Source organism: Cupressus sempervirens, chromosome 5, assembly GCF_028749045.1.
Source record: "Cupressus sempervirens isolate cs-2001-9-10 chromosome 5, ASM2874904v1, whole genome shotgun sequence".
Taxonomy (NCBI): Eukaryota; Viridiplantae; Streptophyta; class Pinopsida; order Cupressales; family Cupressaceae; genus Cupressus; species Cupressus sempervirens.
Window position 1 is genome coordinate 348,554,809 of NC_143122.1, and position 18,351 is coordinate 348,573,159.

General features: G+C 33.2%; 1 pseudogene; it reads left to right on the top strand.

The window, feature by feature from the left end:
• Positions 1-7,441: 7,441 nt before the first annotated feature.
• LOC149556144 (DEAD-box ATP-dependent RNA helicase 15-like) lies at positions 7,442-18,204 on the top strand (annotated as a pseudogene).
• Positions 18,205-18,351: the final 147 nt, after the last annotated feature.

The following is an 18,351-nucleotide window of genomic DNA, read 5'->3' on the forward strand; positions in this document are numbered from 1 at the left end:
AAAAAAGAACACAAGACACCAAGATTTAACATGGTTCACCCAATCCCTAGGCTACATCCACCAAATAGAAAGTCTGATATTATTATGATCCAGTGATTACAACCTGATTACAATTTGTAATCCCTTATAGCTCAATATTGTCGCAAGAACTAATTTTCAAATCACAACACTAAAAAATCCCTAACCCTAAGCCCTTTTATACAATTATTTCTACTACTTTCAGGTTATAATTAATAATTACATGTCAACCCAAAATCTCGATAAAATATGGCCCAAATTTTTTTTCAAAGAATTTATGAAATATGTACAGTAGTTTCCTAATTAGTCACCACAAACTAGCAATATCCCACTTGGGGACTGATCAGACTCTACACTAGACAACGATCTCTCACTTGGAGACTAATCCTATAGCAATATTGTTACCACATGGGGCTCCCACTGGATCAAACCACCCTGGACTTTGGTATTCTATTATTCCTATTTGATCTAGAAGACCAATCGAAGCTGAAGAGGAATTCAACTTCTCCCATATCACTACCTTGGTAAACATATCTGTTTGATTGTCTTTAATATGTATCTTGTCCAGCTTTAACTTTCCATCATCCAAAACTAACTAAATGAAATTGTACTATAACTATATGTTTTTTGCCTTTGAATGCAAAGTAGAATTCTTTGCAAGATGAATGACAATCTGGCTATCTGTAAACAAATAACTATTCCTTTGAGGGTGTCCCAATTCTTCCAAAAAAACTAAAGCCATATCATATCCTTTATTACCTTTGTAGCAGCAACATATTCTGCCTCTGTAGTGGATAAAGCATTAACCTTTTGTAACCTAGAAACCCAGCTCACAGCTGCTCCACCAATAGTAAATACATAACTTGTAGTACTCCACCTGGTATCAATATCCCCTACCAAATCTAAGTCAACATAACCCTGTAAATCAGTAGTAGAGCCCCCAAAGTGTAAACACTTTAGATGTTCCTCTCAAATATTGGAGAATCCATTTGACTACATTCCAATGCTCAATTCTGGGATGACTCATATACTTGCTAACAACTCCCATTGCATGTGCAATATCTGGCCTTGTACATACTGTAGCATATATCAAGCTTCCTACAGCTGAAGCATAGGGTACCTTGGACATCTTATCCTCCTCTTCTTGTCTCTTGGGACACATCTCCTTAATCAACTTTAAATGACTAGGTAAAGGTGTGTTGTTAGGTTTAGCATTCTCCATAGTGAAACTTTGCAACACCTTCTCAACATAATCATCCTGAGATAGTGTCAATTTCCTATTCTTCCTATCTCTGCAAATTTTCATACCAAGGATTTGTTTTGCTGCCCCCAAATCCTTCATAGCAATGCATGTGCTAACTAGCATTTCATCCCCTTTATCTGATCCATGTTAGACCTAGCTACAAGCATATCATCAACATATAAACATAAAATAATGTAGCTATCATAACCCAACCTCTTAAAGTAAACACAATGATCTAAATGACACCTACTATATCCATGCTCATGCATAAAACTGTCAAATTTTAGATATCATTGCCGAGGTGCTTGCTTCAAGCCATATGAACTTTTTTTCAATTTGCACACTAAGTTCTCCTTACCTTTGACCTTAAATCCCTATGGTTGAGCCATATATATCTCTTCATCCAAATCACCATGAAGGAAGGTTTTTTTAACATCAAGTTGCTCCAAACATAAATCTTCAATAGCCACAATACTCAAAATAGTACGGATAGAAGTCATCTTAACAATAGGAGAAAATATTTCATCAAAATCAATGGCTTTTTTCTGTGCAAATCCTTTTACAACTAACCTGGCTTTAAATATTTTCTTACCTCCATCTTCTTCTTTTAACCTGTAAACCCACTTATTCTATAAAGCCCTTTTACCTATAGTTAATTTGCATAAATCCCAAGTCTTATTTTATAGCAAAGTGTCCATTTCTTCTTTCATTGCAGACTCCCACTAAATCTTAGTATCCACCTGCAAAACTTCATCATAACATTCAGGTTCACCAGCATCAATAAGTAAAATAGAATACAAAGAGGGAGAAAATATTTATGGATGTCTACTCATCCTTGTTGACCATCTAACATTCGCTAGTGTGTGTGGTATTTGTTGTTGCGATTGTTGCACATTATGAGGAATGGCTAGAATATCATCTTTTGGAGCATCATCTAGCCCTACATAATCATCTTCTTTCTTCTCATGTTGTTGCAATAGATATTTGTACAAAACTTTCTCATTGAATATGACATCCTTGCTTCTTCCAATTTTATGATTTTCAAAATCCTAGACTAGTACATTTGCACTTGTTCTTCTACCAAAATTTTTGATGAAAGGTATGATTTATTTTCTTTTTTGGTTTTCATTCTCGTATTAGTAAAAAATGTCCTAAGTTTTCCCAAGGTGGTCAAAATTTTGACCAACTCGAGTCATAAGAAAGAAAAAATATGTTAATCTTATATATTGGTGTAGGCTTATAGTTGTATGATATTATTGTTTTATGTTATTTCATTCCCACCAATGTAGGGTATCATTGCAGGTAATATTGGGGCTTTGCAAGTAAATTTTGCAGTGATATTGATCATTGGAGGAAGGTATATCTGCATGTTCTTGCAAAGATATCGCTGGAGGAAGTTGAATCTATATGTTCTTGCAAAGTCTGGCACAGGGTTTATGCAATTGATATTGGGATATGGTCTATACTCAAACAAGTCAAATCGACACATGATTTTCCATTTGAAGGTTACAACTTGGTGAGATTTTAATTCCATGTGTCATAATCAATGCAAAAATAATCTAAATGTATCATTTATATGCCCTTCTAGATTTCTGCAATATGTTCTCCTTTCAACAATCAAGAGTATATGATGTTTGTGCAAACCAATAACACAAACCTCTACCAATAACACAAAATCTATCAAAATCATTAGCATGGAATAAAGGGGTGAACTACCTATGAAAAATTTACCAAAGTTACTCTATGTTTGTTGTAGTAAACAAATTTTTAGAAGTTTGTTGTATTAGTTGGTCGCATGCAAGGAAAGTGTCCTTGTGCATATTTCTTTACCTGTGGTTGTGTTCATCTACTAGCATCCATTATGTTTAATTGTGATCAAACGTTTGTTAGCCAATTTCAATGAGCCTTGTGGGAGAGCCTAGATACGTAATTAAATCTTTTAATGACTTTTTCCCTCATAGACAAATAATCAAATGAAGCAAGTCAACCACACAATCTTGCATCTATAACCCTGCACAAGGGATTACAATCTACAATTAAGTATCTTGGATGCCACCCAACCACCTCCTTGGACATCTTACTACACATCAACAATTACAAACTCATATATATGGAAGTGAGAATTTAATTCAAAGGAAATGCTTGGACAATAGATTCACTTCATTTTACAAGTCACTAGCAACAATACTACAACAATTCTTTGGGGTCTTCCATGCTGAAAACGTTGAACACCATACCAAGTCTTGTATTCCCTATTGCATTACAAAGCCCACAACAAAGAAGCTAGGGCTCTACAATCCTCTACTAATATTCAATGTCCTAGGGAGTCATTAGCATTGATTTCATTTGGAAACCACCTACATGAGAAAATGCCACAATGATTGCTTATTTTAGTTAATGAAATTTCAAATATTTCCATAATGGTTGCATGTAAGGAAAATATATTTTTATGTCTTTTCTTCAATCATGTTGCAATATATTTGTGGCTACCAACACTGTTTCATTTTACTAGGACCCTAGGTTTTTTAGTCACTTAGGGAGAGATTAGATAGTCAAGTAGATCAATCTGTAGCTTATCATTATGACATATATCAAAAAATGGAGGCCATCAACTGCACACTAGCCAAGGGTGCACAACCAGTATTCAAAGTGGCAAGATAAGAAAAATTGTAATTCTATGGCAGCTCTGAATTTAGTTTCCACAATTTACCAAAGACATGATACAGCCAGTCTAATATCAACTATAAAACTTTAGACAACCTTGTGTACATGTGAACAATAACTTTTGTTCAAGTGCAATCCCCTACGACATCTCATATTCTAGCATTTGCAATATGGCATGCTTCCATACAACCATCAGCAACCATTCTTGTGACAATTGCCAAAATTCACAAACTTGCAATCTATAGCCTAGCATATGTTGTCATTGCCCACAATTTCACCCACAACCTACAATTTGGAATGCCAACTATGAGAAATCCAATGCAACACTAATTAGTCAAACAACATTAAGTCATGGAATTAAAACATTCTAAAAAAAATTTCTAGTAACATTTAAGTAATTGTATTTTAAATAAGGACATTCTAGTCACAATAGAGATTGAAAGGTTGAAGAGATATACAAGCCCAACCAAACTATTTTGATGTGTGTGTCCCCTCTCTAGCCACAAGACTCTTATTCTTCACCTTAGTTTTTCTATACATCCATTGTATACCCTCTTTGTTATTTCATTGATAAGATGCACCACACAGTTGCTAAAGTGGCAATCCATTCAATGTGGATATTCTATAATCATGGGTTTTTGCTAAAGACAAGATTGCCCATTAGAACACCTAGAATCGAGATCATATACACCCATAGATCCTAAGAACATATTCCACAAAAAAACCCAACTTTATATCACTTGTTCACAACTATTTTCCCAAATTAATACAAGTACAACAGTATATGCATGCAAATAAAATTATTCTCATCAACAAATCACAAATGTCAAATGCAACTATTTGCCCCACTGTAAGAGTATTATTTACAAGGCTACTTCATAACACTAAGAATATGTAGTTTACAATAATGATGACAATGTTTATTTTATAGCCTTTGGGAAACATTGGTCTCTAAGACTTGTCAAGATTAAGCATTCAATTTTGCATTTCATCTTTTGACATTTTTGTACAAAGTATGTTGCCACTGCTATTACTTCTATACCTCTGCTATTCAAGTCATAGAGCTCTTCAAAGTTGAAATTGGCATCATTTGGTTATTCTTAACATTTCAGTCTCTATTTCTTTCAATACTATTTTAAATCCAAAAAGTGCATATAAAGCCGCCTTCATTGAATCTATAAAAAATCTTTTCGAAAGATCAAACAGCCCCTACAAAACTTAGTAAACAAAACCATGAAACAGGATTTCCCAAATTTAGAAACAATTCACTTAAACTTCAATAACACTCTTCTAGTGCCAAACCAACCCACTCATCCTCCAATGATGTAACCATAAAGCACTGGTAAGAAACTACATATTCTTACATATCACAATATTTTGCCAATTCCTCCATTCCCAATATTGATCAAGGACTGTTTCAATATTTAAGTCTAGAAGGTGATAAAATATTTGAAAATGTTAATTTATTTTCTTTTAAACATAGTTTTACTATTTGAAAGTTATAATAAGGAAGTTATAAGATAACACTTATCTCAAGGGTATTATAAGCTAGCACTTATCTCAAGGGTATTATAAGCTCAAGTCATATGAATTCTTTCACCTCCACAGTGCAGATGACACTTTTGCAAGGTAAAGCATATATTAAGCAACCTCAGATTTTTCAAAGAACCTAGTTGATTATGGAAAGTTCTCATGACAATTGATTAACCTAAACAAATCAATAATTTTCTATTAACTCTCATCTAAGAGAATTTAAATAGGACAAAAAGCATTTCAACTTCCTAGTGGACCAACTACCTAAGTATGTATTTGGGGATCTCTCTTTTCTTACGGATTTCCAAAGCTTTCTTATCAGTAGATTGTTTAGTAACTTGTTGGTTTTGGGAGAAAATTTTCTTAGATTAGACAGAGGTATCACCTTGAAGAAGTCAATCATTCAAGCAAATATGGTATATATGTTTTTGTCTTGTGGATCCCAACATCTATTCTTGGTAAAATAGATGTACTTTATTGAGATTTTCTATGGTAATGACATTTGGAGGAAAGAGCATTACTTCTTCTCAAGTGAGACGGAATTTGCAACTTGTTTCACCAAGGTGGCATAAGTTTTAAGGATCTATCACTGCACAATAGGGCTTTGGGTACTTAGCCAGGCTAGAGGATGCATTTGGATCAAAACCAACTTTGGTTGGCTTTCATCATAGGAGGTACATTACTTCTCGAGATGCTATTTCTCTATCTCCAACTCTTCTTCATAAAAGCAAACCTATTTGGAATATCATTGCCTCTGTGTAGTCTTGTTTTGGTTATTCACTCTCTTCAAGTATCCTTAATGACAACTTGACTTTTTTTTAGGATGAGTACAATTGCAAGTTGTCTTTAGGACAAACAGTTGGTTTAGCTAAGGCACGTCATTGTGTAAAATATGGTTGAATAAGATATAGTATACAAAAGGTATATTGCTTCTAGAAATGCTATTTATCTATCTCAAACTCTTCTTCTAAGAAGCATAACCATTTGGAATATTGTTTCCTCTATGTAGTTTTGTTTTGGCTATTTACTCTCTTCAAATATTTTTAATGACAACTTGACCTTGTTCTGTGATGAGTGGAATTGCAAGCCACCTTTAAGATACATAGTTTAGCTAAGGCACATCATTGTGTAGAAGATGGTTGAATAAGTTGTCATATACCTTCACTATGACTGAAGGAAGGAGAAGGAGAGTCAAAACCATAATGTTTCATTTATGAAAGTATGACCTTTAAATTCTTATTCATGATTTTCCCTTTCTCTCATGGTTGTGAGCTCAGAATAGAATTATCATCAAGGTAAGGAAGGAAAATAGTTCATTTTTAGCCGCATAGAATGAGAGGTGTTCCTATTGTTACACATTTTGCAACATTTCATTAAGTATATATAGATTACAATATACTTTGTCAAACTAACATAATGAATATACATGGCTTTGAGTTTGATCAACTTACAATTTTAAACTACTAAAGTGTATTATGGAATATAAATATAACTCTAAAGAAGTCTCAATCACATATTTGTGATGTGATCATAGATTTGTAAACTTGATTATTGAGACTCTTAAATTGCTTCATACATGTTTTACTATATATGCTAATTAATGGTAGCATATGCATCAATTTTCTTCAATACTTGAAATTTGTGTTTCATGTAAGTTATATGCAAATTTGTATCTTTCCCATGGAAGGAATTGATATCTAAATTCAATCCCAAAATGATAGTGAGATATATCAAAATGTTATTTATTTGACTAAAGATAATGTAATTATCACAGTGCCCATTGATTGAATACTGAGTACTTATAATTTTTGTTGAAATAGTCTCTTTAATAACTTCATGTAAATGTTCTGCAGGTAATTTACTTGCACTGTGCCTCTAAAGTTGGAGCATAATCATGGCTATCTTAAACTATTTCGAAATAAGCCCAATTGTGAATGTCCTAACTGAGATATCACTTTATTTTGTTTGATTCTATCAGTACAATATGAATGCATTCCCCAGGCCATCCTAGGAATGGAAGTGATTTGCCAGCCTAAGTCTAGAATGGGAAAGACCACAGTTTTTGTTCTTTTCGTACTGCAATAGATTGAACCTATTCCTAGGCAAGTTGTAGCTCTTGTCTTGTGTCATACTCGAGAATTGGCATATCAAGTATTTTAATTTATGGATTGATATAGAGGAATTTTTTCTTTGATAACTGGGCTTTTTTGGTTACTTTATACTTAGTTATTGCCATTAATAATGGTTTCTTACCACTTCTATTTTAAAATTGCCATTTATAATGGTTTCTTGCCAGTTTTATTTTATATTGCAGATATGCCATGAATTTGAGAGATTTATCACTTATTTAATAGACTTGAAGATGGTTGTATTCTATGGAGGGGTAAACATTAAAGTCCATAAAGCATTGTTAAAAAATGAGTGTCCACACATAGTGGTGGGTACTCCTAGAAGGATACTTGCTCTAGCAAGGGAAAAAGATTTGAGTCTCAAAAATGTCAGACATTTTATCCTTGATGAGTGTGATAGAATGTTGGAATCACTTGGTATGTCAATAGATATCTTTTTAAATAGATTATGATTACATAGCCTCTTTAGTATGTTTTTTTTTTTTTTTTTAATGCTGTAGACATGCGGAGAAATGTCTAGGAGATTTTCAAGATGACCCTCATGACAAGCAAGTTATGATGTTCTCTACCACTTTGAGCAAGGAGATTCGGCCCATCTGCAAGAGATTCATGAAAGATGTAATGTCTTATGTATAAGTTGACCTATTTAATCCTACATTATATATCACTTTAATGATTGGGGAAACTTTAGTTCGTTTAAAGTGGCTTTATTCAGGTAGAATATGTAATGTCCTTAGTTAGAATACCTCAAGATTTGACCTAACTACTATAATTTGTAAGAGATATCTTTCTCTCTACTCCTTTGTGCATTTAGTATGATATGCAAACAACAAAGTTGTAATGTTGGCTATCTCTATATCATTCAATCTTACTCTCACCCATGCCTTGTATCATTACCCATTCCATGTCTTCGTGTTTATTAGAATTGAGTGCAATTATAGTATTCTTTGATCCCTATTCATCTCATAGTTGCTTGTTAATAATTAATAATTTATATTTTTTATTTTCTTTCTTGTCTATATAACATTACAACTATTCATATATGAGTAGATGTGTCTTCTGATGACTTTCCATAACTAGTAGTTATTCTATCCATTTATATATAATCTTCATATGTTTTAATTTCATCTTCCTAAGTATCACCTTTATTTCTTATCTCTATCATATCTTAATATTTCCTTATTTATATACATATTGTATCACTTGTTTATGATTTTTCTTAATAGGATCGCTACCTTCCACCATGGCTGCTTGTTGACTGATCGCTCCCACACCATATTGTCCCTCAATGCTTAATAATCAATTTGATCACTATATATGATTGTTATAGGGCTTTGATTAGTTTTGATGTGATCACATGGAATCCCCACAACAACATCAATACTGGCATCATTCCTTTCCATCGTTTCATATCTTTCTTTCTCCCTGTAGCTGCTATGTGAATTTTTTGATTTTTCTAAAGGGGATGTCTACTTGTATACATCATTTATGATTCTTTATGATCATATGTTAGGTGCTGAAAGTATTCATTTCTGCCAACAATTTATTTTTCCAATCATATTTCCCTTTCAATTTCAGACACAGTTATTATTCTTTTTTCTTGTGTAATTATATCATACTCTCTTTGTTATCTTGTTACTAGTATAAACTTATATCAGATATATAGTACCAACATTCTAAGATGCCAATATAATCATATGCCACTGTTCCCTGTTTAGATAATATAATTTTGAATGCTAGGTATTTGTATATCATCACTTCTGAATAACTTTGAACGTCTCCACCTTCTTCTTAATACCCATTGCGATTACACCTAGTTTGGTGTCTAATTAATTTGGTGACTATATTGTTGGTTGTGAAGGTTGTGCTAGCACTGAAACTATTCGGTCATGTAATCGATTATGTGTGCAATCTCCTATCATCTTATCCTATTCGATCTAAACTCTCTATACAGAACACAAAGAAATCATTCTAAGATATAAAATGTTGAATATCCTAATTTGATTGTTGATGTACATTGTTCCTGTCGTAGCTTTCTTTACTAATATTCTTATTATTTTCTAATTCATCTCCTATATTGGTATTGGTCTGCCATAATCCCCCCCATCGTGTTGAGTCTAGGTCTATTATATTCTGCATGAGTGGTTGTGGTTATTACACATGCTTCTTTCCTAAGTCTCTGTAAATTCTCTCATATCCTTCTCATTCGTGGTAACTATCCCTGCTCCTTGTCTTTCTTTCTTTTCCCCTTGTTCCTCTAATCTCTATGCCTTATTATATACATATTTCCTTGAGCAAACATGACTATGCTTAGAGTCACATTAGGTGTCATTTGATTCTTAATATATGATTATATTATAAGTATATTTGATAATATTATTATAATATATTATATTATAATAATATAGTATATATATTATAATAATAATGACATAAGTAGTAATATTAGTATGGTCATTATTTAATATTATTTTATATCTTATCACTCTCTTATTAGTCATAATTATATAATTAATGTCATTAATATTATTTCATCAACTCATTTATTAACTTCTATTGTAGGAAAATAGGGGAGATAATAGAATACTAGTTATGCTTATTTCTGTAGTATTGATCTTAAGATGTTTATTTAACCCTTGCAAAGGTGATTCATGTTTTGGCCATAAGTTGGTAGCACACATTTGCAAAGGTGATTCATGTTTTTCTAAAGTTCTATATTTCTGGGCCAAGCCTTTTTTTTCCTCTGCTTTCTCATCACTAGTCATCGATATTGGAATGCCATAGCTTTATTGTAATTCCAAAGTTGGGATTGCATGTTACCTAAATCCTTTTCTTTGCATTTGCAAGAATGGAGTTGCCTTAGAGCTAGTGCAGAGCTGCATTTTCTATGGTGGCCAACTTTCATTCATTGTATATGGTGGAGACACGAGTTACATGTGGCCTCTATTACTAGTTTTGTAACAATAATATAAATAATTAATTCAATGATATAGCAAAGTATTAAATTTAGAATTTAGGGACGGTATATTGGACCACAAAGCTGCTAGTTGAACCTTTTCAGTACTTTTCATTCAACATGTGCTCCTTGGATCAATGAGGGAATTGTTGTGGCACTGTTGGCTCTTGATGGCAATCACAGCACCTAATGTTACACACATTTGTTTCCATTTATAACCTATGGAGATATACTTTGACAATGAGGAAAAATTGACACTTCATAATTTAGTTCAAGTATTGAATTTATTTGAGTTTTATAATGTCTAATAAAATAGTAAATCATTCTCTCTTTCATTGTGTTTGGTACTTATGTCTTGAGATTCTTCTAGCACTACATCAAACTAAGCGAGCTAGAGAAGAACCAAAAGTTGAATGATCTGCTTGATGCACTGGACTTCAATCAAGTTGTGATATTTTTCAAGAGTGTTAACAGAGTTGCAAAACTAAACAAGCTTCTTGTGGAGTGTAACTTTCCATCAATCTGCATTCATTCTGGAATGCCACAAGAAGAAAGGTATGTTTGATGTTGTCTTTGTTTTTGAATCTACCATGGTACTTAATGTAACAATTCCCTTTGCTCTTTAGTCTGGGATATGCAATTGAATTTAATTTGTATAATTCTATCATCTCACATTGCTAGCTACTTCATTCATAAATAAAGCTTTTTGCAGTTGTCGTATACACATTATTTATGACAATATTTGGGATAAAAAGGATTGTGTTTTTTTAAATTCCTGATGGTTCATGAAAATTTCTCTTAAGCATTTGATTTATTTATGTTTAACAAATACTAATGTGTTTCTTATGATAGTTTTAGAAATAAAATTTTAATATCTGATTTTTCATGTAGATTAACTTGGTATAAAGGTTTCAAGGAAGATCATAAAGTAAAATAAAGAACTTTGACTGCAAGAGGCCAATGGTTATATGACATTGGTATTGTGTAGGAGCTTTGATATAGTTGGTGTTAAATTAGAAGTAGCTAGACCTCCTATCAATGATTCCTTGAGGTTCTCCAATGTCCTGGCTACGTCTCTCATTGAAGGTCGTTCTCTTGGCGATTCATTGATACAAAGAAAACCAAAATTAATGAAAGAAATAAGACATATGTTGTCTTCCTTTTTTCATTCACATTTTTCAATAGCTCAGCATCAACAATAGCTGCTACTCTCTCTAGAAAAGTTGTCGCCACCCACTTTTGCAAGTTCATATCTCCCACAAACATCTCATCACTTGGCCTCTTCTTTGTAAATATCTCTAATATCAAGATTCCAAAACTATACACATCTCCGTTCACAAAAACATTCCTGCCCAACCCATACTCTGCAAACAAATTTATTCATGAAAATCTATTAAGGAAAATAACAATGCCAATATAAAAGATACTCAAGAAAATAATTACCTAGAGCAATATAGCCTATAGATCCTCTAAGTGAAAATTTTTATGTACTTAATGAATCTATGGGGTTTGTAGCAATTAAATGGGATATACCAAAATCATTCACAAGGGATGTCATGTCAGCATCTAGGAGCACATTACTCAGTTTCAAATCACAGTGAACAAGGTGTAGAGGACAATCATAATGAAGATATTCCATGCCATGTGCTAAATCTATGGAAATTCTCAAACATTCACTCAATCCCAATTGAAGAGCATTTTGATGATCTGTTTCAGGGTACAAATGCTTTTCTAAGCTTCTATTAGATGCATATTGAAGAACCAAAGCTTTTAAGCTAGGGAAGTAAAATGCACTTATGATTTTAATGAGGTTATGGTGTTGAATCCTCCCCAACACTTTGCATTCTCTAATAAAGCTCTTATCAGCTTCTTCATTCTGTAAATTTAGTGTCTTGGGGGCCACTTCTTGAGATTTAGGACTTGGTTGTCTCAAATTTTACTAAGCTCTTTGTTCGTTCATTGGCATCATTTCAAAGTTTATCTTTAAAAGTTTGATGTGTTTTTTATTACTGTTAAGGAGATGATTAGAGAAGCAGTTTTAGAGGTGAAATATCCCCCCTAGTCTTCTGGTTTCTCCAATAAGATGAAGTGTGGTAGTGTATTTCTATTTTGACAAAGTATTTTCTCATTTTTTATTGTTACAAGATTAATCTAAGTTAATGATGTATGTATAAAGAGTGGGTAATTTCCAATAAGGAATTTATATGCCAATGATTTGTAGCTTTCAATCTCTTAGAATTTTCCTTGTGTGTTCCTACTAGATAGTCATTACATTTAGTAGTCACTCTAACTACTTAAACTTTACATTTACATAAATGAACAGGGGAGTGGTGGAATAGTTTTTCCATTGAAGTTGAAGCTAAAGCAAATGAAACTAGAGGTGCGCCCAATATTTCAAATGCTTTCACTATAAATGGACAACTAAGAGACCTCTATTCATGCTCAACATTAGGTACCCATTTTCTTTTTGTTAGAAAAGACTTTGGATTCGATTGGGTATAGCTCAATAGATCAAAAATAGTTAATTCTAAACAATTTGTCCATTTCTAACTAAACAAAATCAACATAGTGAGTAATGAAATTTGATGTATGCAGGAACAATAAGGCTCACTATACAAGGATAAAACATATCTTCTTCGTATTGTCAATGTTACAGTCAATAATCACCTCTTTTTCAAGGTTGCATCACACAATCTCACAGTGGTATTGGTGAATGCCTCCTACACAAATCCATACAAAATAGACACTCTCATGTTAACAACTAGTCAGACTATAGATGTACTTCTCATAGCTAATCAAGCCAAAGCCAAATACTACATGGTTGCAAAAGTAGACACTACTCAATCTGAATCAAATATTGACAATAGCACAACAACTGCCATTTTGAGTTACATGGGTTCAAATGAATCTCCCACTACAATGTTTCCAGACCTTCCAATTTACAATGACACCGCAACTGTGACCAACTTTACCAAATCCCTATGAAGCTTGGCTTCACAGGAGCATCCGGTGGATGTTTCCCAAACTATAAGTGATAGTAGTATCATAGTAGTAGGACAATAGCATCAACTAGTCTTCAATAGTGATATTGAAGGGTCTCAACATGACAGATCATTCTTAGATAAACATACATTGCAGAATTTGGAGTATTATGATGTGATTTTGTAAGGCATATGCATAGCTCTACTATGATCAGGTCATGCATTGTTTAGAATTCAGAAAAATACTTCAGTAACCCACACTTGTTGGCTATTCATTGTTGCACATCAACTCTTGGAAATGTATTCGAAATTTAGTTTTCTCTAAAACATCCTATTCGAGTCCAAGCATCTTCCATACTATACTTATTTTACCACAAGTGGCATATGTTCTCATTGGCATTCAAAAAAAATTGTTTAGCAACATGTGTATCATTACTTGTTGCAGTCATTTCTTTGAGGTCTTTATGAACTTTAATTCATATAGACTCCTTTTTATTTCTTCTATCTTTTCTTTGACCTTTGTTCTCTTAATATCAATAATATCAATTTCACTGTATATCTTTTTGCTTCCCCAATAAATTTAAGGCTATTTGCTATTATTTCTTTGACTGTTTTTCTACTTTTCCATAGGACTATTATTTGTAAATCTTTCTAGTAATATCCTTATTGCTCTTTGAATTGAGGACAAAACAATTATCTATTGTGTTGATTGGCTGAGTTGAACTGTTTATCATGGATTTGAGAGAAGAAATCAAGACACTTACATGTTCTTTAAGTTGATATTTAGTGTGTTTATTTTTCTTAATTTGTACTACCAGTTTAGTTAATGAAACTTGGAAATTGTGAATATCCCCTTCATGTGAAGAAGGATTGAGATTCCATCTATGTTGAAACCTTGTTGTCATGGAAAATCTTCATGTGAAACCTTGATGCTAGATGAGGGCTCACCATTAGATCAACTTCAAAATTGCTGAACAGACGCACTATACAATGACAATCATTGCCAAGCCTCTTCCAAAATTGCACTAGTCCAAGAAGATGATCTAAAAGAGAGTCCACAGGTAGGCATTCATTGGGGGATTCACTCGCTCTATTTTTTTTTTTTTAAACCTCATAGTTTGGTCAAAATTTCAACCATCTCCTCATGGTTTTCCACCAACAATTGGTCAAATTTTTGACCAATTCTTGAAATTTTTCTACCAATATTTGGTCAAAATTTCACCAATTCTTGAAATTTTTTGACCAAAAATTGGAGAAAATTTCGACCAATTCTTGAAATTTTTCTACCAATTTTTGGTCAAAATTTCAACCAATTCTTGAAAAGTTTCGACCAATATTTGGTCAAAATTTCAAACAAAAATGGAAAATTAGAGTGACCAAAGACAAAGACTTTTTGATGAATGTATTCTTCAAAATTTTGACCAACTTGTAAGGTGGTCAAAATTTCAACAAGAAAAATTGCCATGAATTGCTTGGTCAAAATTTCAACCAACCTGGGTCAAAATTTTGACCAAAATTTGTTACAAATTGAGTCCAAATTTACTAGTGCCAAAGCCTATAACCAAATTCATTAATGCCATATCCAAAAAAATACACATTTCTTTGACTTAGCTTCCAGCTTGGTTCTATTATCAAAATCTATATGAGAAAATGCTTCACAACTGAAGGTTTTGAGAAAAGAATAACCACCTTCTTACCAGTCCATGCTTCCTCCAGAATGCCATGGCCCAAAGGAGTAGAGGGACCTCTATTAATCAAATATACAACAATATTGACAACCTCTACCCACATGTGTAAGGGCAATCCAACATGCAACCTCATGCTCCTTGCATGCTCCATTATATTCATGCTCATGTGTTGAGCCACTCCATTTTCCTGTGGAGTCCTTGGAATAGTTTTTTGTCTATGAATACCATTAGTGGAGCAATAATCTTCAAATTCATGATTGCAATACTCACCACCATTATCAGATCTAAGACATTTTAATTTCTTACCAGTCTCATTTTCAACCAAGTGTACATGGTGTGAATGTGTATTCATGAAACTTTAATGTAGAATGCAGATAAATTGATGACAAACTAAACTAAACCCAAGATATCATCATCAGAATGTAATCTCTACAAATGTCTTATGTTTCCCTAACTACAACTGCTAAAATAGCTCTTAGACCAACATCCTAGTGATAGTTCTAGAATGGGAATATGCTAAAAATGCAGATCTACAAGAATGCATGCAAAGATCTATGACTATAATGCAGATTGTATGCTATCAAAATGGATATGCAACAAGCTAAACATGCAATAAATGATGCTAAATAACATAAAAGAAATACTAAAATTCTATGAACTTGCTAAAATGATGAATCAAAATGTGCCTATAGTATAGATGCCTAAAACTTGGGTCCTTTGCCTCTTGAATTTCCCTCTATTTATAGGATCTCAGAAGGGGTTGGGGTAAGAATCAATATTTTCAGTGAAACTGAAAATATCTCATAAGAGACCAGGAGGAAGAGTCCAACAGACTTGGTTTTGAGGATAATTGGGGATATTTCTAATTCTTTTTAAATGAAAAAGGGAGATTTTCAATTTTGTGAGGATAAATGATTTCTTTGATTTAATAAATGTCTTATTTATTCTCAAAACTTTGTCTTTTTCTTCCTCCTTTTTTTAATTTCATTTATGAATTTGAATTGTTTTTCTCCTCTTTTAAAGTTGAGTTAAGTCTTGTTGATTTCATAGATGATTAATAAATTGATGTGATTTTCAATTTGAAAGTCTGTTGTGTTTCTTTTGATTTTCTCTTTAATTTGTGTTGATTGATCAAAATTGCATGATTTAGGTTTTTGTTAATTTTTGGGTGTCTACAAATGCCCCTCTTTGAGCTAATATGGGAAGCATATTAGTTCAAAGACTATCTTGATTTTCTAATTTTAGGTTAGCTTCTGATGATTGGATGTCTGTTCGATGAGATTTTGACATTTCACCATTGTCGTGGTGTCTGTCTGTTGATGGTTTCATATCTAATCATTGATGATTTGATGTTTTGATTGTTGTTGATTTGATGATTTGATTACGGTGTTGCAATATTTTTGTTTAGATAGTCTGGTTTTGGTAGTCTTGATGTTTTTGGCTGGGGTAGAACGTTTTTTATTTTTCAAAAAATTTTGATGCCCCAATTTGATATGGATATACTACCCCCTTAGAAATGAAATTGGAAAAAAATAATGGAAGTGTGAAGATTAAGTAGGTTCCAATTTTATTTTTGAAATGTTGGATAGTTGACAGATAAAGATGATCAAGTGGGTTTGATACAATACCCACTTCGGTTTGGTGAGAAAAAAGATGCCAATAATGGGTAAATAGGGTGAAAAAGTGACATAAATGCCCCTTAGAGGGGTTAAATAGGGCAAAAGACTTTTTACCCTTGTTATTTCTACACTCCCCTTTTATAGTTGGTGATTTGGGGCTTTGAGTCAGCGAGGGTGGTGGTCCTTTTACGAGAGCACAAATTCGAGAGGGGTCATTAGTACGAGTGTCTAGCAGACTACAATGCCCTAGTAAATCATTGAGATCCTCTATTTTCAAGATTTTTGTACTTTTACTTGTGTTTTTGGAGTTTTGCGTGAATTTTTAGGGCAAATGTGGTAATATTAGTCTTTTAGCGCATTTATATGTTCTTTTAGCGTAGATGCATTCTTTCAATGCATTCGACTAATGTTTTAGCACATACATAGGGCGAATCAGCACATATAAAATCCTAGATATTAGGCGAATTAGTGCATAGGATAAAACAATAGCGCATATAGGGGTTTTAATGGCACATTTAAAAGTTTTAGTGCATCCGAGTGCTTTTATAGCGCATATGCTATATTTTTGAACACTTTTGCACTAAATAGCACTTATTCCCTATTAAACAACACATAGAGCATTTTATTAGTGCATATACATTTTATAGCGCATATGATGTATAAAAGAGTGCTTTCGAATGTTAAAATAGTGCATTTTCCTATTTTAACGCATTGAATTGATTTGATAGCACATATGTCCTAGGAAATAGTGCAAAAGATTATCGGAGTGCAAAAATTGAGTGTAGGGCTTGAGTTGAGCATAAGATAATGCAAAAGACTAGATTCTTAATCTGTCAGCCAAGGATGGTCATAATGAGTAAACAATAGTAGTCGATTATTTGTGAAGTGATGTTGTACGATCGATCTGATGATAGATAGGTGATGCCTAAGCTCAAGATACAGAGTAGGGAAGACAAGCAAGTCTGACTCAGGATAGAGAAAGATGAGCAATAGGCCCAAGGTAGAACCAGTAGCTAGGCAGCTAGATATAAATATGAGATTGATGTTTGATGATCACTTTGTGATGAAGACTGACGTGTTTTGTTTGTCTGATGAATCAACAGGTGTGTGGGAAAAAGCTCATGGTACAAGGACTATATATGTGGCCATTAGAGGTAGTGGGTCGATTGTCAGGTGATAGACAAATGTGGTTTCATATATTTGTTATAGATGCCCTAGTTCTGAGTGAACAGGGGATTATCGACAACTGTGGCCGAGCGGTGGCACTTGAACTACAACACATTTCATTTGTTGATGGGGGAGATGACAGTGACTCTCGAGGATGTATACAGGATTTTTTGGATCTCGACTGTAGGGGATTTGGTTTGTTATGATCAGACTACCGATGGTGCTACATTTCAAGACTTATTCAAGGATTATAGTATTGGTGATGACAACATGTCCCAATTTTAGATGTTACAACATGATGCATTGTCTGTAGTGTTGGCTAGGTTGATAGTGGGATTTATGTTGCTAGATCG